We start from the raw sequence: 24,863 nt of genomic DNA, 5'->3' as shown, positions 1-24,863 counted from the left end.
CTGAAAATTACACAAGATCTTATAAAACTTATAAATGATGCAATGAAACGACATTTTTCACATTTATAGATAATAAATTTAATTTACACTTTTTACATGGCTTCACTAGACTTTAATGTACGGTAATGTACAGTGTACGGTTTATTTTAATAGAGGTCTTTAAATTTATCCGAGACGGTATTTATTTTTTTATAACGCCACCTGTAGGTTGGAGGTGTTTTCAGCAACATACAAAAAGTCCATTGGCGGTGTCAAAAAAAAAAGTAGTGAACTTTTATTTACAGTTTATGGATGGAAGCATTTCGAAACTCTCAATCGTTTTTTTTATTTATTTAATATTTATTTTTATATATACTAATGCTTGTTTTGTATGTTGGTTGACAAATTAGAAGTAATTAAAATGTGTGTCCTTTTCTGTATTTTGGTCATCATTGTCTTAATAATATAATAACACTCCAAAGTCCGTCAGTCTTTCAGTCCAGATTAAGTGCCTTAAACAGTTTTTAGAGAATTTAGTAGATTTAAAATATAATTTTCATCTTGAGTTTCAATTTAAAAAATAGGTTAGCAATTAGAAAATTTACATTGCATTAATGAATATGATATTTGTCTATCAGAAAAATAAAATAAGAAAAGCTATCAATCAGATTTTTTAAAATAAATAAATTATTTATAAAAAAAAATACTTTCACATTCGTGAAAAACAAAAATTACAATTTCAAATGTAAATTCAAAAGGATTTACATAGGCCTAACATTTGATAAATTCCGATTCCAAAACAAATGCAAAGTAGTTTCAGGTTTCTCTAAACAGAAAGAACAGAGAGCATATCATTATTAAGTGTTTTAAAAAAGCACGTAGGCCTATCTGGGTAAAACCTATAAATTAATTTAGCCTAAAAGTAGCCTATTGTACGGCAATGTCCAAACTTTCTTCCAGGGATATCACTTATATTAAAAACCAGTAAGAAAACACAGCACATTGGCAGTCTTAGAAGAAGTGATGGAAGCTTTTTGTAAAATCTGAACGGGTTAAACCAACTGTATTATTTAATTGAGCTTGTTTTGATGGTTATAAAGCATGGGTTGACAAACTAGGTCAATTAGAAGCAATATTGTTGTCCTTTTCTGTATTAGGTTACTATAAGGTAATACATTTCGAAGGTTTCTAAAAGATCACCCCCCCCCCTCAATTAAATGCATGAAAGAACACAACACTTGCCATCTTTTCCATACCATAATAAAACAATAATATCCCAAGGTCCTTCAGTCTTTCAGTCCAGATTAAGTGCCAAACCCTTAACAATATATATTTAATAGGCCTACATTTTTCATCTCAAGTTTAAATCTTAAAAAAATAGGTTGGATATTTGCCTGACAGAAAAATGCGATTTATAAAATAAATATATTTTTTCTTTTCACATTCATGAAAATCTAAATTTACATTTCTATATGTAAATTCAACATTAGGATTCACATAACATCTGATGAAATCACACATATCACATTTACACCAAAATGTCACTGTGTGAGAGCAATTCCAAAATAAATGTTGGCCTAAAGTATTTTCAGGTTTCTCTAAACAGAAAGAACAGAGGGTTATCAACATACTGTAAAATCAATATGATTCTTGAGAGCGCACGTATTAAAAAAGCTTATTGTAATCGTTTGATGAAATCACGTGACGTTGGCAAGTTTCAAACTACATATCCGACATAAAAGATTCGAATCACAGAGCCGAAATAAAAGATTCGAACTACAGATCCGAAACGAAAGTTCATGAAAGAAGTGTTCCGAAAGCGGCAAAACGCTCATGAGCCTAGCCAAAAAATATGGGATGGAAGGTAAAAGTACTGAACATATTTGGTCAAGGTAATCAAATCACAACATAAAATGCACCTACTCCAAATATACATCCACTGACATACGTTTGCTACTTGTTTGGTTTATTAATTAACGTTTAAGGTACTTGGATTTGAACTTGAGGCCTGTGTCAGTCGTTTGCAAAGCTATATTTATCTGGTGTTTTATGTTCTTATTTATTTTATCTTGTGTTTAGTATTTTTGTGTTAATAATTATTTTCTAGCAAGGTATAAATACTATTTTTTGTAACGTGTGGTATGTGCCTACTGTTGGTACCATGGTAACAGATAATGTAACGTTATGATATTAGTGCTTTTTTGTATGGAAATGCTTGTACCATGGCATTAAAGTATTAGGCCTAATTCCACCATATAACAGTTAGTTTTGTTCGCAAACTTCATTAGTTCATAATCTTTCTAAATATCATTTGAGCTGTTTTAAAATGATTTTATATGAGCTTTTTTTTTGTTGTTGCCGTTACCTAAACTTGTTAACGTATTGATTTGTGTGTGTGCTTGCTGTAATTATAAAATAATCTTAACGCCTGAACATTTAATTTAAGTTAATTTAAGTAGCCTAAATATTATTTTTATTTTAACGTATCTAACAAATCTCACAAGAAAAATAGGGAATTTGTGCTTTAAAAAATATAGGACATATTTGTGGAAAGTGCCTATTGGAGATTTTAGTTACCTTATTTGTTTCTCCTCAAAGGGATAGTTCAGCCAAAAAGGAAATTCTGTCATCATTTACTCGTCCTCAAGTTGTTCCAAACCTGTATGAGTTTCTTTCTTCTGCCTAACACAAAAGAAGATATTTTGAAGAGTGTTGGAAACCAGACAGTTGATGGACCCCATTGAATTCCATAGTAGCCTATTTATTTCCTACAATGGAAGTCAATGGTGTCCGTCAACTGTTTGGCTACAGTTATACCTTAAATTATATTATTTTGTGTTCAACAGAAGGAGGAAATTAATACTGGGTTCGAACAACTTGAGGGTGAGTAAATTATGAAAGAATTTTCATTTTTGGGAGAATTATCCCTTTAAATTCCTTTGAAATGTATAAAGAGACACAAATTAGACTCTCTCCCCCCCACAAGATGGTACATGTCAAGACATAGTATCTAGTTCCATTGTATATGTCCAAAAACATGGTATATAGCCTATCATGATAGCCTACTTTTTTTTTGTAATTGAAGTGCATGGTATATGCTTCTCCTAAGATACTTCAAAGAATAGCACCATAATATTATACCATGGTACATGTTCAAAAAACAGTATTACCGTGTAATAAAAATTAAAAAAAAGTATTCTGCGGATTTATTTGGAAAACTTTTTTAAACTATTGTAATTGCGCGCTCATTGCTTTAGATGGCAGTGTGCAACAAGTCAGTTGTCTAGGTCCAGTGAGCCCTGCCCTAAGTAGGCAATGCAATTAGAACAAGAATGAACAACACTCTTGAGCGATGTGTCTATTATACATCTGATTTAGCATTTCATTGTCTTCATACCATACTAATAATTGTTATGCAATTTGTATGGATAAATGTAAGTGCAGGTTTTGTGGATCATGTTTAATAATGCAGTAGTAGAGAAATTATATTTATTAAAACCATGTACATTGAATATCACTCAGATATTTTTGCCAGAAAATACAGAAAGTTTGAAAAATATGAATGCTTAGGCTGCACTCTTGACCAGAAAAGCTTTCAAGGACGTTTTTTTAATTCACATTAATTGGATATTTAAAAAAAAAAAAAAAAAAAAAAAACTTTCATTTTCAGTAAATGCAGAGCAATCGCCAGCATTTTTGAACATGGAGGAACATCACAGCCCTGAACAGCAACCGCTACATCAGTACATATTTTGTACTTAATCATTTGTGTTTATGCGGTACATTTATTTTTGTAGAATTGTGTTGCATGTAAGCTGAAAATTCTTGTTGTGGAAAAGCAATGGGAAGATGTTTAAGAAGATATGTATATGTGTTAGAGAAAGACATTATAGAGTGTGTAAAAATGAACAAACAACTGTCAATATTACAGTAAGCTTACATGTAACGTTTCTTCAAAAATAAATGAATACAAATGTTAATTTTTCTTTTTGTGTAGTACTACATAATTTAAATTTCCTAGTCAATTTTTACCGACTGTCCGAATCTGAAATTAGAGTTTTTTGGGTTTTTTTTTAAAGAGTAAAATGCTCATTGTGATCCTCAGGAGCTTTCAGAGGCACTGACATTATTGTAAAGAATGGAAAGCAGAAAACAAAAAAACAAACATGAAATTTGTACATAAATAGTTCCATATTGAAAAAACATCTAAACATTTTGACCAATGTGGCTCACATGGTGTCAAACACTTTTCATTTAGGTGGCAATGGCCAATTTACTGACAAAATAACTAGGTTTTGAAGCATAATTGAATGTTTTGGGTAAGTTACTACATTTTGCAGACATGCTAGTTCTGATGTTCCAGCGAACAGTTGTGACAATTGAACTTACAGTTTAGAGATTCCTTCGGAAAAATGTGCCAAAGCCATTGAGAAAAACTGTATTTGATCACATTGAGTTGGACCAACTCAATTACATTTAATTGCATCAATTTGTTTTTCATGAGATACACATATTTATTGGAGTAAAATAAATTGAGTTTGTCCAGTGTGGAATGACATGAAGGTGAGTAGCCTAAATGCTGACATATCTTTGGCTGAACTGTTGTTTTAAACATATTCTTTACTCTGGGACATCAACTACGAGGCCATCAATTTTTAATTCAGGTCTTTCTCTTTTCCCAGAACCCAGAAACCATCCCAACAAATGCAACTGTCCCCCCCTGTGTTTGTAATATGGGGCCATATCTCAAAAAGCCAAGAAGCAAAAGGTTCCTAAATTGGCCACCTTGGCAAGATAAGCCTGCGGAAAATTGAGTGTGTCCCACAGGACCGGAACGAGGCTGCAGAGAGCGGCCTCAATCAGGTACAGCAAACAAGCGCTTTCAGAGACCAGGCATTGGAATTTTTATACAGCTTTATCTGTGATTGTTTGGAAAATAATAGAATTTTGATTCCTACTGACACTTACAATTTAGCCAAGGCCATAAGCCCTGATATCACAATCGATTTCAATTGATACAGCCTGGTTACTGTCGTAGAATGAAAGTGTACCTCAGATTAGACATTATAAAACATACTACAATGAATACATGTATTTCAGAGCCAGCAGGAACGTCATGCTATATCTCGATTCTATAAACATGCTTTAAAACGATTTAGCTTAACGGACATGTTTCTGTTCCCATTCTTCTCTTCTCGCTGGCTACAGTGTAATTTAAAAATGAAAAGGCAGAATATACAGGGGTCATTCAGGAGCTAGATGCGATGAAAAGATTTCATTAAATTTTGCAAAAACACAGCTTCACATCAAGCACAAACCTGCAAAAGAGAGCAAGGTCTATGTTAATGATGAGAGCGTATAAAGTGTAATCCTAAACCTAGTAGATAGTTTTAATTACAGTTTGCATTGCAATTAAAGCTCTATAGCTCTGACTATTAAAAGGTAGAATACACTGTATATCTGCGTCTGACCCATGATCCTCTGGGGTAAGTCTAAATAGACGATTTATCCTTGAAATCTCCCGAGGCCAGCCTTCAGCTTTGCTTGTATGCTCTCAAATGCTTGGTTAAAATGCAGCCTACAGTCATAGTAAACGATAAAACCTGTCCCCGTCAGCTCCCCATGGGCTAAAGTTAAGGGACATCTGAAAGAAAGGCAATTTTTCTCTGAAATGGCATGATATTAACTCCCCTTCAATAATACATAAAGTTAAACATCTTCCTTTTTTTGGGTTGCTCTATATAAACCTTCCCCAAAGACAAATTTTTATTGCTCAGAGGTTGTTTTTTTTTTCAACGCTCAGGAGGTTTGTTGGCACTTTCCACAAACACGGTACAAAATAGGGCATGAAATGCCTGAAAAATGAAGTAATGTTGGTCTTTTTTTAACAAATGATTTAAAGTGATTCAGAAAATGTTGTTCTCCGACCTCAGGATGTCAAATGAAATATTGTTTGAACAATTGCTAAGAGCTAAAATGAGTTCTGTTCACTTTATACAAGATTAGCAGTTTAACTACAGTTTAAAACCATGATTTGTGTGTTTTTGTTGCAATAAGTATAAAATAAATGTTTGATTTTAAGTACAATTATATCCTATAGATATATCAAATATTTAAAACAATCATTCTCATAAAAAGAAACATGGGAATTGTGCTTTAAATTATAAATTAAAATATACTTTATTTATGGAACGTGCATATATTATTAATGTTTCTCAGTTGTTTCTCCTTAAATTCACTTGAAAAATGCAATGAGACACAAATTAGACAATTTTGACATTGGAGTATTGTGCTGTTGTGTACATTGGGTAGCATACTTTTTTTTTTAGATCTTAGAAAAATGTAATGCTAAATATTTACTGTCTGCGTCTGAAATTGCATAATGCATACTCTCTTGAATAGGTACTTATTTTGAATAAGTAATTACTTCATGACCACTAAAAAAAGTATGTTATATAGTATGAATTTGTCTGGAATGAATGTAATTTGGGCGTACTTCATGATGCTGTCAATATCACATTACTTACCAGCGTCAGTCGTGTCACTGCCATTCACAAATCCTCTCTCGTGGCCTCATGGGACTGTAAAGTGTACAATGTATGCACAATATCTCACTGGAAGTAGTAGCCTATGTCATCAGGGTATTTTTTGCCTACTTCTATATGAGTACGGTACTGTGAATTCGGACTAATTCTTTTGTCACATTGTTTTTCCCCTTCTATATAGTATGCGATTTCATATGCAATGATTGGAAATGAGTTTGCATTTTAGCACTTCCGGTTCCATCATCCAGGAGTCAATGTTTTTTTTGATAATGTTTGAAATGAGGTCTGTGGTGAACACAAGCTTAAGATATTTTCACGTTCTATTCTGTGATAAATACATAATTAATACATAAATAATACTTGGTGACTGGCTAGGCCACGTCAGAACCTTGATATGCTTCTTACAGAGCCACTCCTTGGTTATCCTGGCTGTGTGCTTTGGGTCATTGTCATGTTGGAAGACCCAGCCTCGACCCATCTTCAGTGCTCTAACTGAGGGAAGGAGGTTGTTCCCCAAAATCTCAGAATACATGGCACTGGCCATCCTCTCCTTAAAGGGGTACTTCAGCGCTGGGACGATGAATCTGTATTTAAACTGGGTCATCAATGTAGTAGAAATGTGAAATTATTTTTGAATTTGGTGCCTTCTAGACTGAGAAAAGACAGAAAATGTATTTTTTTCTCATGGGGATGAAAGACTACAATTCCCAGAATTCCCAAGGCCACCTACTGGATTACTGTGACTGAGTTGGAGAAGACACTACAATTAAAAACTGAACGTGTCTGTTCAATATAATGAGTGAGTCACAGCGCGAGTCTCACAGCACTGAGCACTAACTGCAGGAGTCGATAAATGAGCTGAGCTCTCGTGATGAGAGCTGAGGTAATCCCGACTGCACTCGCGGCATACATTCACAAAGCGAGTTCAGTCTGGCGCGTTTCAGTTCATTCCTTTGCAAGCTTAACTTTCATAGAAATTAATTTGAGAAGTTAAAACACTTACATTGTTCACAATAGCTCCGTTTAAATCAGTGCCTGTAGCGGCGAGCAGAGCTCTGAGTGTGATCTCCATCCCCCATGTGCAGGTTCAAAACATGCGGAAATGGCTCCCTCTGCTGGCTGTAGTCTTTAGCCTTTGGTCAAACATTCCTCCTATGATGCAAATACCGTCAATTTTCATCATAGGAGGAATTTTTCCAGAAATGAAATGCATTAATCTCTTGTCTTAGGGGGATATGAGGGGGGAAAGCACAATCATTTGAATATACTCCAGAGTTTCTACTGATACTAAGCCATATGCTAATCGCTGAAGTAACCCTTTAATACAGTGCAGTCGCCCTGTCCCATGTGCAGATAAACACCCCCAAAGCATGATGCTACCACCCCCATGCTTCACAGTAGGGATGGTACTCATCATTCTTCTTCCTCCAAACACGTTTAGTTGAATAATGACCAAAACATTCATATTTTGGTCTCATCTGACCACATGACTTTCTCCTCTAGATTATCCTAATGGTCATTAGCAAAGTTAAGACGGGCCTGGACATGTGCTGGTTTAAGCAGGGGAACCTTCTTTGCCATGCATGATTTCAAACCATGACGTCTTAGTGTATTACCAACAGTAACCTTGGAAACGGTGGTCCCAGCTCTTTTCGGGTCATTGAACAGCTCCCCCGTGTAGTTCTGGGCTGATTTCTCACCTTTCTTAGGATCATTGAGACCCCACGAGGTGAGATCTGGCATGGAGCCCCAGTCCGAGGGAGATTGACAGTCATGTTTAGCTTTTTCCATTTTCTAATGATTGCTCCAACAGTGGACCTTTTTTCACCAAGCTACTTGGCAATTTCCCCATAGCCCTTTCCAGCCTTGTGGAGGTGTACAATTTTGTCTGTAGTGTCTTTGGACAGCTCTTTCCTCTTGGCCATGTTAGTAGTTGGATTCTTAGGCCTAGTCCACATGTACACAGGTATTTTTATTACCGGAGTTTTTTGCTCCTCCGTTTTAAAAAACAATCGCAATCGGATCCACACAAGCACGGTTTTAAAAAAAAATCTGTCCACATGAGAACACAAAACTACGCTATGATTGGCTGCCTGATTTCCACATGGGTCCCATCCACGGCACCGATGCACATTGCACACTGACTGAGGGATGCCATGGGCTCAAGTGAAACCCTTCAACAAGTTCCTTTACTTTGGACTCAGTGACAGGTAACTGTATATACACATGTGCAGGGCCGAAGTGGAGTGTAATAGCTTCACACACCTGCTTTTCTATTTTGTATTATTGCATTCTGGCGCCTTTGTTCTGCAATACAATGAAATAACTGAACATGTATCTGTAGGCTATACATGGGATAAGCGCTGTTAGTGGAGTCCACCGCTTAGACTCGACTCACGTAAGTCAAATGGAGATAACTTGGGAAATCTGACGTCAAACAAAGGAGAGAACGGCGCGCACTTCGACTTAAAAAGCCGAAATCTCCGGTTTCACCATCTACACGACAACGCTGTAACCAGAGTTTCTAAAAATCTTCACCCTGGCCGGAGTTTTCAAAAAAGTCCGGTTTCAGTAACCGGATTCAGCGTTTGCGTGTGGACGAACTGCCAAAGGGCTAGAAAAGGCTGCGGTTTTGAAGATACCTGTGTTCGTGTGGACAGGGCCTTGATTGTATGGGGTGGACAGGTTTCTTTATGCAGCTAACGACCTCAAACAGGTGCATCTAATTTAGGATAATAAATGGAGTGGAGGTGGACATTTTAAAGGCAGACTAACAGGGCTTTAAGAGTCAGAATTCTAGTTGATAGACAGGTGTTCTAATACTTATTTGCAGCTGTATCATACAAATAAATTGTTTAAAAAAATCATATATTGTGATTTCTGGGTATATATATATATTTTAGATAAGGGTTATAGGTGCTTCACAATAAAGTGCTAAGTGCAATAAGCAAAAGGGTTAGGGTTATGTCTTGCACAGTGGACATGCACCTACGATGATAATTTCAGACCCCTCCATGATTTCCAAGTGGGAGAACTTGCAAAATAGCAGGGTGTTCAAATACTTGTTTTCCTCACTCTATTTAATTTTGTACTTTATTATAAATTTATTGATTTTTTTTTTTTTTAATTCATGTGCCCTCATAATCTTTAATCAAAACGTTAACCTTTCCTCCCACTCCAATGACTTCTCTTCCTGTCATGTGCTATGGCACGAGGGTGGAACTATCGTGGTATGTCTAGTTTCTGCTTCCATTTTGTTAGCAATGCCCAAAGATCCAATCAATTCCCGAAGGATGAAATCAAGCCCCGCCCTAGATTTTTTTTTTTTCATTTCAGAAGCTCTTTTACTCAGATATACGTCACAATAGGAAAAAAAGAACAAATCCCAACTTCCGTTTCATGGCGACTTTAAAATAATGGGTGAATTTTTTTATTACTCACATTTGTTGTTCGCCTCACATTTGTTTTTAAAGCTACACTGTGTAACTTTTTTAGTTTATTCTTAGCTAAAAACACTTAGTTCTTTTAAAAATACATGTGCTCATTAATGTATATTTACTTCTTTAAAGTAATAAAGTATTCTTGTAAGTTTATAATATGCCATTGAAAATACGGGTGAGGGGTTCGAATGCCGGTCGCCATGTTGGCCCTCCATTTTGAAAGTATATTAGAGTAAAAGAGTTTTTGGCTTTTGACTTCTGCTGATTGTATTTATACTCAAAATTCATTGAAGTTGTGTTCATTAGTGAAGATTATTTTTTTCATGATTGAACGTATAAGAATTATAAACTTTTGTTATCTTTTATGCAATAATCCAAAAGCCAATGAAAAAGTCCTATTGGAACTGGGGTGATGCTAACTTCCAGGTTGGCCTACAAAATTACACCAGTCATTTTGACTTCAGTTTGGAAAGTCTAAGCACAGTTTGAGACAGTTTTGAGATCTCTTCTAAAACTAGAGGAGACACAGAAGAAATATCTGAGAAACCAGGGACATGACAAGATTCTCTAATGCCCTTACTCATTTAATATATTCACATTTCTGATGAAAGTGTGAACATTTGTATGATTTGACAGCAGTTGGTTTTAATATCAGCTATTGCAGCTTTCAAGAGCCTGTATTTGTCACGCCATTATGACAAACCATTCCCATTTCTTTTGGATAAAAATTATATATATATATATATATATATTATGTGTTAAAATGTCAGGCTTGGACACACTGTTGTGAAGGGGTTATTAACCCAGGTAGTTGCTATAGTAACCCTCCTATTTTGGGTAAAGAGTTGATGACAGAATGATGTAGTCACACAGGCAGGTTTGAATTTTTTTTTTTTTTTTTTTTAAAGCTTTTCTTTCTTTCTACTTGGTGAAGTAGAAATAAGTCTGGTTGGACTAAAACATTTCATAGTACCACTATCATGTATGATGAGCTGTCCTTCAGCATTCCTTCAGCTACAGAATCACATGACAGAACAGAAGCATAAAAAAAAAAAAAATTCTTCTTCTTCATGCAGGGCTGGACTGGGGCTAAAATTTGGCCCATCCGGCTCATGAGTTCTCTGTGAATGTTTTTGCTAGGGATTAGGGCCTTAAATTAGAGTAAATAAATAAATCTAGGACAAGGAAAAATAATGATGGATATGATCAAATTTACTGCAAATGCAGACAACAAAATTAATACTGCACTTTTGTCAGACAGAACTGCACTTGACAGTAAAGCACTGATTTTGTAGCCTAGAAATCTAGACGCACCCTAGCGGCAGCAAATTTAATTTGCCCGCGAGTGTCGTCTAGGAACTGTCAATACCCTTCTGAGCTGTATTCCTCTCAATCTGGACGGGCCAATCACATCATGTATAGAGTCGGCGGGCGGGGCCATAATGACGACGGCCGAGTTGCGTTTGTGTGCTTCTAGTAAACACAGAAACTGGCGAACGGCGGTCTTTCGAATCAGCTTTGACCGCGACTCTGGAAGACTTGGAGTTAAGCTTTTCTCTGAGAAAAGAACAAAGAACGGCACTGAAGTCATTCTTAAAAAGGGAAGATGTGTTCGGAGTTTAGCCGACCGGATACGGTGAATGTTTAATCTATCATCAAGCTCTGTTTCACCTTCATTGCTCTGGTTGGTTGTAGCGCTATCCTATCACATGCAGAGGGAGTTTGAAAGACAACCGTTTATCCGCCCCTTGGATTGAGCCCTGTCTATGGTGAGTTTCCAGACCAAACATCTTTATGTGGGTCTGGCTTGTCAGGCTACTGATTTTGAGCTAGGATGCAGTAAATTTACTGCTATTATTCTGCCATCATTTACTCACCATCATGAATTCCCACCCTCTATAACTTTCTCTTGTCCATGAAACAAAAAAGAAGGTATTTTGAAGAATGTTGGCAACCAAGCCATTTTGGTTAGGCTACCAGTTGAATATTGTTTAAACAAAACAACAGACTCAAATCATTTTCTTTTATATTACAAATTAATTAATTAATTTAGGTTTGGAATGACATTAGGGTGAGTAAAAGATCACATTTTTGGGTTGAACAATCATATTTTTCAAGAGTTAACATTACCATTAGTATGTGGTTTGTAAAATAGTATATAAACCATATATAATAAACTATTGATTTTGTAATAAAAAAATATTGTAAACACATGTAGAAAATACGAAAACAGCCTCTATAAAAGTGATTTATATTCCACAATATTTAATGTAAGTAATAATAGCAACATTTTTAATAAATACTTTTTTTCCCCCAAAACACCTTATTTCTTCACAGTTAGTAGCTGCAAGGTAAATTGTAGATGTGCTAAAGAGACAAGTTTGTAGTTGTGTGTAGGCTATTGCCTTTTTCCACTTTCATGTATTTACACGCTCGCGGCTGTTTTCAGCTAGTTTCACCACAGAACCTGTAATGTTCCCATTTCACACAATTGTATGAAACAAAACTCGGAGTCAAAATGCCGTTTATTTGATAGAGCAGCAGAAACCAGCGCACTGATATTCGCCTTTTAAAAATAAATAAATCGTTTTTTTTTTTAAACGCCTAAAATGTAGGGGATGTATCTATCGCTTGGGCCGCTGTCGCTGCATGATGGGCAAGTCAAATGCCCAAAAAAAAAAAAAAAAACCTTTTAGCCTATCAGCCCCAAAGGAAAATGCCCGGTATGCCAGATTACCAGTCCAGCCCTGTCTTCATGACATATTCAACATATGTGCCATTGCATGCTCAAGAAGCTATGAAATGCCAATGGAGGTGTATTCAAGTCCACACTCTTGAAACTCTATTTGATATAAATAAGTCCATTGATGTATATTGAGTTTGTGCTGGTCTTTGCTACAGGGATGTTTCTGGATGTGACAACTCTGTTGTTTCAGATGCCTTTGAAATTAAATAGAAGCAGAGCAGCTAAAGAGCTCATCTAGATAGTTCTCATTAATAATTATAATTTTTATGATCCCTGTTATTATTAATAATACAAATATTAAATGAGAAATATTGTGGTATTGTAATATTTCACTGTTAGATAAAAAAAAATGATGAAAGAAATATAATAATTTTAACAAAACAGGTTTATAAATGCTTTTCATTAAGTTCAAAAGAAGATGGTTTCTATATTGTGTTTACAAGTTTCATGTTTCATTATCCAAACAAAAATTGTACGTCACATTAAAAAAGTGGTTTGCATATGGGGTGCATTCTGGGAGGAATTTGTCCAGCTATAATTACATGTGACTGTGGTTCAGATGTGGTCCTGCATGTTAGAAAAGCAATAGCAATTATGTGTCATAGTTTAATATTAGAAAAATACCTCGCCATAAGCATGAGAAATATGCACATCAATTTGCAAACCCGTAAGACTTTCGTTCATCTTAGGAACACAAATGAAGATTTTGTTCTGTCCCTCCATTGCACAAACTCGCGTCACTTTATTAAATTGAGGTTAAACCACTGGAGTCACATGGATTACTTTAATGATGTCTTACCTACCATTCTGAACCTTGAAAGTGCTAGTTGTGTTGCTTCCAGTGGAGGAACAGAAAGCTCTTGGATTTCATTTGTGTTCTGAAGATGAACAACACCCTCATGTTGTTCCATATCTTATGAATAATGACAGAATTTTCATTTCTGAGTAAGTTTTTTAACTGCAGAAAGACATTAACACAACCATTCAATGACCATAAACTCAATAGTTTGTTATAAAGCACTTATTTATTAAAATGCAGTACCACTCAATGTAACAAATGGACTGTTGATGACTTCTGAGGAAGAAAAAGGACCTGAAGGAAGCTGAAGTGATTTCCTTGTTATATTTATTAATGGTTAAAATAAAATGGTATAAACGTAATATTTTAACTAATTTGCCAAAGTGGAATAATTGATCAATCAGTGAAATAATCTACAATTAATTGTTAGATTAATCGATTATCGAAATAATGTTGCAGCCCTAGTGTAAAGCGGATCCTTCAAACGAGAAGGAATAACGCTAGGAAGATGGATTGATGTTGGATGGTGGGAATGCTTATGCATACACGACGTGGGCCTGCAGGGGCATTTGCATACCAATATGAAAGCGTATTATTGGTGTGAGTAAGAGCTGTTGGCAGCGTGTGATGGAGTGGCCCTGGTGCGTGCACTGAGGGAGGCTTCTGGCTTGTCGTAACAAACGTTGGCAAGTAATCCATGAGAGTTCTCAAACACATTCTCATTTTCTTACTCTCTTTCTCTGATTATTGTGGTGGAGGAAGTGAAGTGTTGCATGAACGCTCTCTTCCATTAGGCGGTCTCCTGTCGCTGTCTGCCGCGATGACTCTCTGCCTCATCCGTGCACCTGTCTCCTAGTGTCAGCCGGTGTGCCGCTTTCTCGCCGTTCTCCGTGCGGACAGCAGGAAGCCACGCCTGCCGATGTCAACAATGATTAACGACAGCCAGTTCAGTGATGCCCGTCCTCCCCAGGCTGAGATCCGGGTAGAGTAGGCAGCGAGTTTCTGAGGTTATCAACACCTTAGGCGGCTAAATTGAGCTTGAACGAAGACTGCCACGATGTTGCATGGCTGGGCTACATGTATTCTAAATAACCACAGGCAAATGTTTTTTACTTATTTGTTATTTGGATTTTTCAAATAAGCTGCAAGTAGAGAGAGCAGACACATGCTTTCGAGATGCCAAGTTTAATATACTCTGTTTAAAGGCCAATTCGCACTGCACAGACAAATGCCAACAAACACCAAAAAACAAGTTGACTGTTGGATTTAGAATTTTGTTCAGTCGGGTGAAAACAAACCCCAACACACTGATCCGACAAAACCAAAAAAATGTGTTTGTCTGTGCAGTGTGAATTGCCCTTAACATGGAGAAGGTATAAACCATTAGGGATATTCCAGTTTAGTACAACTAAAGCTCAATTGACAACGGCATAATTAGCACAAAATGTATGAAAAGAAAAGAGCTGCAAAAATCACACAATTGTAATCGAAATTACATTGAGGCAAATGGTGCCAATCCTTAGGCCATGTGTCCACCAAAGCGTTTTTTTCACACAGCTGGCTGCCGTATTCAATTGTTTTCAGTGGGAGCGTTGTATTTTTAGAACGTCATGAGCGTAACGAGGGGCTGAGTGAGTATTTCACGCTCAAGCGCTGAGCACTTTGGATTTTTTTACTGGTAGCCGAGAGTTGAATGTTTAACTTTGAGTAAAACGCAGCACTCATCACTGTCACTTTTCACTCAGCCGTCCAATCACAGTGGAGGAGGGGCGGGACAAATACAACACAGACCAACCGCCACATTCTGCTTGTACAACCTCAACAGATAAAAACAAGCCGCATAATAACGGAACAAAATAATTTGAAACAATTAGAGCCAGAGCAAATACTTTACATTGTATCTGCATTTTTATATAGAGTCAACACAGAAACAAGCAATCTGTAAAATGAGGTATTAGTAACACTTCCACGAAAATTCTGTATCATAACAAGTAAAGATTCTCAACTGAAAAAAACGCTGCGATGCCAAAATGCTCTCGTACTCACAGCGAGGCGTTTTCAGCTGGACACACGGCCTTACACATTAAGGATCTTTTCTTCCAATTGCGATGTTCTAAGTATAATCAAAATCAGATTATTGAAAAAGAAAAACTGGATAGGGCTTGGTTCTATGCACTGGTTGTTGATTGGATTTTGAGGTGTGGGAGGATGAAAGTCTGCTTGCAGGGGTGGATTGTAAGCAGATTAAGTTAAATATCTGAAGAAAACAACATGTCACCGGAGAGCATCGAAAACATACATGGACGAATGTTTCACAATTAGATCAAAAACATGCATTTAGGAAATGGATAGGGTGCATTTTTATTTAAAGACACAATATGTAAGATTTTTGGATACAAATATCCAAAAACCACTAGAACCACCGTTATATATTTTGATGGCCCATTCTTACATTATCCCAAATGTTTCCAAAAATGTTTTAATTCAGAGAAATAAGCTATTTTAACCAGGACACATCACACCCGCGTTACCCTCTTTTTCTGGGTTTGTAGAAAACATGGAACACCAAAGATGCTCTAATATATGATGTGTTTTATTAGACAGTTGAGAAACTGTTTGGATACATTTATCGACAGAAACTTTATCATGGTTATACAGCTCAACACAAGTTTTCTTGATTCACCACGAGTTCCATGGTTTTTTATTTTTTCTATGCCTAATATGATTTAGCTCACTGCAGGGAGAACAAGTGTCTCATAGTAGTTGCTGAGAAAACGCACAGAGTAGCACTATAACATAAGTTTTAACACACTCAAATCAAATGTATCTAATATGATAAAAAAAAGTGCTGTGTTACCCCACATACACATGACCAGAAGAAGCAATATCCAAGTGTATGTGTGGAGGGCATGCTGCATGACTGACAGGCATTGGCGCAAGCACTTGGATTTAACTTAAAATAGTAATTTTTGGTCATACAGATGAGAGTAATGCAAACTATAAACGGTCTACTTTTATTTCTGTAAACTCAACAACAAAATTTGTCATGAATACATGTACCGTTAAACCCCATATAGGCATTTAAAAGTTCATTATTATGATTCATATTAATATAAACTTGTGATTAGTCGACGCTTAACTACTAGTCGACTAGAAAAATCTTTAGTCAAGAGCAGCCCTAGGCGATTAACATGTGTATTCTTCCCCCGCATCCTAAAGGGATAATGCTAAGATGCAAGAAAATAAGAAATGAGAAGCAACCAATGGCATGCTTTTTCATTTAGGACTTTAATTTGATCAGGCATCTGCCAGTACTTCATCTGAGGTGCATGTCTTCACGTATACAGTAAAAACTGGTTTACTGCTCGTTCAGTTATGTAACATTTTTGTTACACAAGTGCACTCTGTCGGTTGATACAAACCGAGAGGAAGGTTTTCTTGCTCAGAGGTTGTTTTTTCACAGCCCAGGAGAATTATTTTGTTACTTTTTTTTTTACACATTCATTTAAGCGTCTACTTTACAAAATTCTTTTGAGCTATAAAATCTGTGGCACACAGTAAGTGTATAAAACTATAATATGCATAGCATTTGAAAAATAGATGCTTAATATTTAATTTGTTTACTATGAGATTGTGCTTTAGAATTGACATTTTTTATGGCTGGCCTATATCGGGCCCGGCTGATATGGTGTGCATTCTGGGTAGATTTTGTTCAGCTATAAAACTGGCCTGACATGTAACAGTGGTTCAGATGTGGTCCTAGGGATCTAGGGAGATGTAGCTGTGTCTTACCACCATCAGTTTGATTTAATTTCAGGTGTCTGAGACCAGGGCAAGCGCATCCCCACCGTAATTCATCCTGACCCCAGTCTCAACTGACACCTGGATCAGTGCCAGGAATTTTGATACGGTTGAGCCAGATCTGCTACTAGCTGGATATTAAATGTCCATCTGTGTAATATCAGTATAGAACATTCAGACGCAATAATCAGGCTTAAAAAAGTCCATCGTTTACACGTCAGCTTTGGACTGTAGAGGACATGGGCTTCTGTACTTTTTAAGATGATATTTTCACTGGATCACTTGACATAGATCAAGCCATTGGGGTTTATTTCTATTCTGCATTGATCTCTGTGACTTTCAGAAAATGTAAAAGGAAATATTAATATTAGGGATGCACCGATACCATTTTTTCAGAACCGATCCAAAGTTAAAAATTCCGAGTTTCGGCCAATACCGATACCAGGGCACTTTTGTAAAAAAAAATCTATATAGACTTTCTATATCTCATTGTGTTGAACTGATACTCACTCTTTTGTGAGTTAAACACTACTACAGAAAACTTCATCATAAAGAAAAACTACAAATTCAAAAATGAATCACAAACAATCTGTGACAAAAATACCTTTATAAACTAGATGGTGGATAAACTATACTGTGAAAAAAAGAGAACATTTTCTAATTACTGATCACATCTAATTTTTTTCAGTTGGCCAAATTGAATTTCTGTGAATTGATGCAATTTTATTCACAGAAATTACATTTGGCCAACTGAAAAATGTAGATGTTTGGAGACCTGATTTTTTTTACAGTGTAGATTAGTGGATAATTCAGCAGCAAACATTACTCTGTAGTAGTGTATCTATCTATGGAAAATGTACTGTTTTTTTTTTAACAGTTTAAAACGTAATTTACCGTGCATGTGAAGAACAATACAATAGTCCAGTGTTGTGATCTAGACGCACGGTAGAAAGTAACACAGTTTACAGCAATAAACTTAAGCCAGATAAAGTCAAGTTATGCAAAACTATAGAGTGTTAACTACAGATTAAGCATAATAGCAGGAACATTGAATCATCTTGGATAAATTTTCATCATGTTGACTGTCGTAACCGAACATAATACAGTTTGAAGCTGAATAGAGAATGATTGACAGACACAGCGGAGGAAAGCATTCACGTGAACTTGAATTTAGTAACTTAAATATTCATCTGTACCTCACATTAAACTATGGGAATGGCTTCAGAACACTTAATATAGTGCACAAAGTGTTGATGATGATTTATACTGGGGCTTAACAATATCACAGAATATTACACGCACAGTGTCACTTTTGGATCTGTCCTGTCTGACGATACGCGATCCTGCAGATAATGGCGGATCGGAGCCATTACTGATTCTGAGTTTCGGATTGGTGCATCCCTAATTTCTCTAAACCACTTTAAAAAATGTGCTCTGGTATAAGCTCAGACATATAAACATTAATTATAGTTTCATGACTTACACAATGGCAATGATTGGTTGTCATTCTTTTTTTTTTTAATGAATTAAAAGAAATGTAATTTAAAGTTGAACTAATTCTGCCAACTGGGTGGAAATACTGACAGTTTTCATTTTGATATTTATTTAAAGGCGCAGTGTGTAAATTTAGTGGTATGTAGGGCTGCAGCTATCGATTCTTTTTGTAATCGATTAATCTACCACTTAATCGATCGATTAATCGATTAATCGGATAATAATTACTTTTTCTTTATTAAAGAGCAATAAGAGACAATTAGACGGGTATCTTAAAATTAACATCTAATTTGTCTTCTTTTTAGAAAAATTAAGTTTTATTGCTGAAATTGCATACATTAATAACTGTGAAACTAAACAATTTTAATGCATACAATTGCCATATTATATTAAATAAAAATCTATTTCAAATTACTTTAAAAAGGTAAACATAGTTCAATCTAAAACTAAACCTACAACCAATAAATCTAAATAGTAGTAATATAAATAACAATAATGCCAATATAAATAATATAAATATTCTATAAATTCTATATAATATAAATATTCTAATATCCTATAAATATTCTATAAATAATATAAATAACTAAACATTGTATTTATGTTGTGCAACTTAACTTTCATGTATCAGCTTCAGCTCAGGCATGACATAAGCATTTACTGGAGCAAAACATATTGGACAGGTTAACTTGGAATAAGAGATGTGCGGATCAGCTCTATCGTCACCGAATCAGCTGTTAGAAGCAAACCATCCACCCGCACCCGATCGTCACATATTAGCTACACTGAAGTAGGTTGCTAAACAAAACAAAAAAAAATATTTTGGCAAAATTACATTTACATAAACCAGGGTCGACAACCTATACATCACACGGAGGAATAACCGCTAGAACGTGATCAAACGCGAGATATGTTTAATTCAGTTACAGTACATCACACATGCTGATCTTTTGAGCTAATCATTCATCATTGTAACACAGCTTGCTTTAAGTTAGTAGCTATAAATATGATTAAAGTGTGATATTTAAATTACACAAATCAATGAAAGCACGCGGCTCTGAGCTCTGAAAGCACGAGCGCTGCTAATCACACACACACACACACGCACACATATTTGTTGCGCCTAGTATTGAGAACATCTAATGGTGCATTTCGAAGATATTATCAAGTAGGATATATAAAGTCTCATTAAAGATTTCACACACATCACAATGACGGTGATCCATGTGCAAAGCTGCAAACTCCATCGAGTTCATGTGTTTGGAGTTGCTCTTATCTCCTCAGCTGACGCGTGAACTGCCGCAAATGAAACTTAAATGTTCAGCGTCGCATCCTGAAGCTCAACACACAGTTTTCTTCATTTAAAAACAGCGATATTAAATGATATTACCAGTGCTGATGCCCGCCCGCTCTCTCTCTCTCTCGCATTGCGGTCTTTGGATCTCGACATGAGCTGAAAACGAAAGTTAAAGAACGACACGCATTCATTGTGTTTTAGCGTGATATGAGAGTTCCGCGTCTTTATTAAAATCAACATATTAACGATTTCTCTCATCCACCTGCAATGTTTGGGATGTTTACGCACCTGAACCGCGGATATAACCGCAATCCGCTCATACTCCGAGTCCTTACACAAAAAAATGTCTTTCTGCAATATCTGTGTGTAGTTAAATGGACTAAGCGAAGCGTCGAGGCAGATGATTTTGCCTCGAGGATTTTTTTGATTCGATTAACTCGAGTTACTCGATGAATCGTTGCAGCCCTAGTGGTATGGAGTGGTGAGGTTGTGAATTCTGAACCTACTGTTCACCCCTCCCTTTTGAAGCACATAGAGAAGCTATGGTGGCTGACACAGGACAAAAATGTTGAGACTGCAGAGAGTAGCTAGAGCTCTGTAGAGCCGTGTGTCTGTTTAGGGCTACTGTAGAAACATGGCAGCGCAATCAATCAACTTTATTTATATAGCGCTTTTACAATCACGATTGTGTCAAAGCAGCTTCACAGTGTCAAACAGGATAATATTGCAACAAAATTAGATATGGCTGTTCAGTCGTACTGGAGAAAACAGTGATGTTATCAGCTTATTTTAATTTATCATATAGCGACAATGTTGGCATACTTACAGTCTTGTTAAGTCGTGACGTAAGGAACACTGTTTCTAGGTCCAAGCCTCAACTCGTTTCACTTGAGAATGCCATTGATGCCCGAATATGAGCGTTATTTTTTCATATTAAACATCAAACATTTAAAAAAGTTAAACATTTTAAATACAGTCTACACAACACTTTATATGGTCACAGCGTTACAGACATTAATATTTTAATGATTTATAAAAGATGAATCACTGTCTGGCCATCTGGAATTATGGTATGGAGAAAAAGGTTATTATTATAGCTTTTTTTGTAGTATACACCGCATTGTGTGTGTATATTAGAACCGTTTGTAGTTTTTCTTGTGGTATAAGATAGAGCATTTGGACCCGGAAGCGCTGCCGCATGACGTCAGCCTTAACAACCGGATAGATAGAAATGGTTTATTCAAAGGTAATAAAACATAACAGTTTATTATATATAGGTACTCAAGATTAACATGAGATTGGCAGAAACTGTGTGTTGTGTACCCTTTAAAAATATCCCTATAATGTAATTTTTCATTATTTTAGTATTTCATATTTACAGAACTATATATTATATTTATCCAAAATAATTCAATTATATTAACCTAATTATTATGTTATAGCTGACTCTATATGGATTGTAAAACTTTCAGAAAATAGTTAAAAAAGAATATCGATATAGACCTTTATAAGCTTAAAGTTATGATAACAAAATAGGATGTGTAAGATATGCAATATGAAAAATGTATTCACATCACTCATCAAAAAGGTATGTATTCATCCGTCAGCTCCTCTGATAATTATCCTCTCAAGTTTAAGATAGAACACATTTCACTTAAAGATTAAAAGGACTAATGTCTCATTGATTTCTTTCTGCTTGAAGCATTAAACACTTGCGTGTTAATTACTCATGAAGAAAAGGCAGAACAGATCCTCTTTATGGTGCACAAAAAAAGTCTCTTTTAAAAAAATAAAAAAAAATGCGAACGTGACCTCTATGCCAAGCACATATCATTCAGAGTGTTTTAAAGGGTTAGTTTACCCACACATCAAGGGGGGGTGAAACACTCAGTTTCAGTCAATCTCATGTCAATCTTGAGTACCTATAGAGTAGTATTGCATCCTTCATATCTCCGAAAAGTCTTTAGTTTTATTATATCTATAAAAGAAAAATAGGCTGTACCGAATCTTTCCGAAAAAAAAACGATCGGCTGGAGGCGGATCTTGTGGGTGGAGCTAAAGAATCACGAGCACGCGCAGCTATTGCATGAGAGCGTCTGCAAGCTGTGACATCCTCAAGCATGGAAAAGAAAACGTTACTCTAATAAACCATGGCTATCAATCAGATTCAACCATACGGATCCGGAGGCAGAAATAAATTGAACAGGAGCAGCAGCAACAGCAGGACGTCTCTATAAGGTATCGCTGATGTATTTAGTGGCCTGTCAACATTTGTGTGTGTTTACTCGCAGTTTATGAGGACATTATTTGGTTTAGGGACTATTGTATGCAACTAACCCTAAGCAGTAGCAAGCAAAACGGTTTTGCACGTCACACTAGTGCGTATGTAGAAAAACAATGGAGTAACTGTTAGCGCATTTGAATGAAGAAGTGTGCTTTGTGTGAACGTTCCCCTAGTTTTATGTTTGGGTGGTTGTACAATAAACGAACAGACACCTATAGTGGTCAGCTAAACAAATGTATTTAAACACACACCATACATCGCATGCTCCATTGATAAATTAACTAACGTTATACACAATTGTGTTGTTTACTGATGTTTACTTACATCGACGATAGCCAACAACAGACATTTGAAGCAGTTTTACTCACCGCCTGCTTCCAATGCAGGACCGAACCTTTATCATTGGAACCGCTCCGTCAAAAACACACTTTGGTGACATTGTTGATTTGGAGAAGTCCTGTAAGTGCAGTGTTTATGGGCGTCGTGCATACTCGAAAAAAACTTTCCAAAACTTGTGAGAAACCGGAATGAGTATTTTTGACACAGAAATACTCCATCAAACGTCCAGCTTATTTTTTGAAACTTTGTCTATGTTTAGGATGGGAATCCAAGTCTTTAACAGTGTAAAAAGCTCAGTATGCATGAAACAGCATGCTTCCCCCTTAAAATGATCCCAAGATTTGCTCAGCCTAAAGTCCTCCTAGGTGTATATAACATTCTTATCTCAGACAAATAAAATCTGAGTTATATTAAAAATGCCCTGGCTCTTCCAAGCTTTATAATGGCAGTGACTGTTGGGTCATTTTTGAAGTCTATAAAAGTGCATCTGTCCTTAATAAAACTGCTCCACACGGCTCCGGTAGGCTAATAAAGAAAAAAATAGCTTCTTTCTGAAGCGAAGCAATGCGTTTGTGTAAGATAAATATTCATATTTTAAACTTTATAATGTTTATTATTATCTTGCTTATGAATCGCCTTCTGTATTAAAATTATGGAAAAAGTGTAGTGCCCGCGCCTCTCGCAGTTCAAAATGCTTGCACTACGTCTGACGACATTGCACACCAGTTAACACATTGATTAGCTTCAAAAGGCCTTCATTAACCCCCCAGAGCCGTGTGGAACAGTTTCATGACAGACAGATGCACTTTTATGGGCTTCAAAAATGACCCAACAGTCACTGCCATTATAATGGTTGAAAGAGCCAAGACATTTTTACTATAACTCAGATTGTGTTTGTCTGAAAGAAGAATGTCATAGACACCTAGGGTGACTTTAGGGTGAGTAAATCATGGACTAATTTTCATTTTTGGGTGAACTATCCCTTTAACTCTGTTGGTTCATGGCTGTTCACAAAGGGCTGAATGGGTAAGAATGAAGATTTTTTTTCACATTTACTGTTGTCCTCGTGGAACTAGGATAGGCCATTTGCCCTTTCTTTAAATCAGTTACAGACAGTACAGTACTGTACATATTTAAGTTCATATACTATGACTCACTTGTGGTCTATTACTGTGGTTCAAATGATTCTGGTAGACGTACTAATCAAAATATTATCTTGGTTTTTGTGTTTTTTTACTTTCTTACATCAGAACTAGATGTAGGTTGTAGCTTCAGGAGAGCAGCACTGACTGGAAAACCTCCATGTGGGATCGTAAAGGAAGCCAGAGAAAACTGAAACTGTCATATGGCTCCTATATTATCCGTGATTCATGGAATTTGTAGTGTTACAACTCTCCCGTGTTGTAACTATACCCGGTCTCCCCTACACGATTTATAGACTCATTTATCACATTCCTATTTTATTTGTGTACAGATTTATATTCATATACTATGACTCAGTTGTGGTCTATTACCGTGGCTCATAACTTGTGGATTTGGACCCAAAAGCATGTCTGTTTTTATGGAGGCAGAGAAAAAAGGAAACAATCAGTGTCAAATGCATAAAATGAATTGCAACTCTCCATATAACAGTGATCAATTAGGATAGCAACATAAATAGGCTTATCAACTTGCAAAAGGGAGGAGAAAAATTGACAACTTAGAATCAGAGAAATCTGAGAACCTTCAACATGCCTGAAGTACTCGTATGATGAAAGAGCAAAACACTTAAACAAATGACACTAATGGCAAATCTTGGAGAAATCGAAGCACATTGGCTCCTGATTTTGTGTTCACACAAAAGGCTTTATTCATTGTGCTTTTAGCATAATAACCAAAGTGGTCTGAAAATGGCTTGAAAGAGAGTTTATGATGATCGTGCAAGAATCCTGTGGCAAAACCGTTTGAAGATAATAACTTCAATTTTATATCCAGCCCTTTCAGATATAACAAAACCAAAATTGTGAAGGTGGGCTGGGTGACACCAAATGTTTTTTTTTTTTTTTTTTTTTCAGTTCTAAGTGTATCATGCGATTATTTACACAGCCTTAGTAATGTTGTTTCTTTGAGTCCATAGTTGTAAGCTTTAAGGCCATTTCC

The 24,863-nt window shown here is 36.1% G+C and overlaps 1 long non-coding RNA gene across 1 annotated transcript in view; it reads left to right on the top strand.

The window, feature by feature from the left end:
- Positions 1–1,764: 1,764 nt before the first annotated feature.
- LOC137094583 (uncharacterized) overlaps positions 1,765–24,863 on the top strand; it is a 31,599-nt gene continuing 8,500 nt past the window's right edge. Inside the window, exons 1-2 of the long non-coding RNA XR_010908678.1 lie at positions 1,765–1,871; positions 4,662–4,842. This is a non-coding gene — a long non-coding RNA (uncharacterized lncRNA). The remainder of the gene's footprint in view (positions 1,872–4,661; positions 4,843–24,863) is intronic.

Source organism: Pseudorasbora parva, chromosome 12 (assembly GCF_024679245.1).
Source record: "Pseudorasbora parva isolate DD20220531a chromosome 12, ASM2467924v1, whole genome shotgun sequence".
NCBI lineage: Eukaryota > Metazoa > Chordata > Actinopteri > Cypriniformes > Gobionidae > Pseudorasbora > Pseudorasbora parva.
Note: the sequence above shows the minus strand (reverse complement) of the source record. Positions and strands in the feature narration are given on the sequence as shown.